The 1,320-nt window shown below is 38.0% G+C and overlaps 1 long non-coding RNA gene across 1 annotated transcript; it reads left to right on the plus strand.

The window, feature by feature from the left end:
- Positions 1–207: 207 nt before the first annotated feature.
- Positions 208–1,320, plus strand: LOC121947255. The gene is made up of 4 exons (XR_006106069.1): positions 208–255; positions 352–378; positions 617–639; positions 1,003–1,320. It is a non-coding gene; the product is annotated as an uncharacterized LOC121947255 (long non-coding RNA).

A 1,320-nucleotide genomic window follows, 5' to 3' on the forward strand; every position in this document is an offset into this window, starting at 1 on the left:
TTGTTTTTTACAGATAATACAGATAATTTTATGTATTTGCAATGCATTCTTTCGATATATTTATAAGATAACAAGCTAATTTGCTCAAGGACAATGATTTCTGCGTATTTTCTAGTATTTTCTGTACATATTTTACTTTTCAAACTACATTTCCCACCTTCATTACAGTCCAATGAAAATGACGTAGCACAAAGACTATAAGTCAGACGTCGCTCTAATGTGACGTCCTTCATTGAGACGGTTCTTTGGCGGACGGTACGTGAGTCCTGTTGTTAATACCAGAATCCAAGTTAATCATCTTCTTTTTAAATCAATCTAACTTATCCTTCACATGTTCCCTTCTGTTTTCAGCCTCCCCTTCTCAACATGAGGGCTAAGGTTTGTGTTTTATGTCTGTGTGATCAAATATAAATTGTTTCCAGAAGTGCTAACATTGGCTAGCTAGCTAGCTAGCTAGCGTGAGCATGTCGACGGTGTACCAAGTAACCCTTTTTAGTTTTCAACTTTACAATTCGTGTTTTTCTTTTGTGCCTTGTAGTCATTGGAGTACAACTGTGTTTTTAGAAATGCCTGAATCAAAAAAGTAAATAATCTAACGTTGTATTTCTCTTTGCAGTGGAGAAAGAAGCGCATGCGCAGGTAAGAATTTCGATGGCACATGTTTTTTTATTAATGGTTAACAGTTTTTACTGTTTTCCCAATCTACAACAGATACATGCATACAAACAAACAACCCCATATCAACCAGCTGTCGTCACTACATACACTATTGGTCTTGGTTGTAAACATAAAAAATATTCCATCTTAAGCATCCAAAACATACTCCAAAGTCTATGAAGTGCAAATCTAATAAATCTGTGTCCATACATGTATCAGTACAATAATAAAAAAAAAAAAGATCTTTGCTCATCATTAAATCATTGCGCATGTTTTTAATGCTGTGATACTTAGTCTACCTTTTAGGAATTTCAGCTAATTGGCTCTTATAATGATCATTTATAGGCTGAAGCGTAAAAGGAGAAAGATGAGGCAGAGGTCCAAGTAGACTGTCCTCTCCGCCGTGTCTGTGACAGCACATGATGCCAACAACCAGACCGGTGAGCACAGCTGAAGACCCCCAGGACCCTCCCGGTGTCAAGTCTGTCAGCGGAGCCCAGATCAACCGGAGGAGCTGCAGCAGCTGAATGATGCTGGAGAGCTGATTCAAGACCTGCTGGATGACAGGCTTTTCTTCTGGGACATTCTGGACTCTTTTGTTCTTGATTCCTCAACTTTTGTCTTTTGTTTATACTGTGATTAAAGGTTTTGGTTAGTAAATAA

The sequence above is a fragment of the Plectropomus leopardus genome, chromosome 8 (genome assembly GCF_008729295.1).
Source record: "Plectropomus leopardus isolate mb chromosome 8, YSFRI_Pleo_2.0, whole genome shotgun sequence".
NCBI classification, from domain to species: Eukaryota; Metazoa; Chordata; class Actinopteri; order Perciformes; family Serranidae; genus Plectropomus; species Plectropomus leopardus.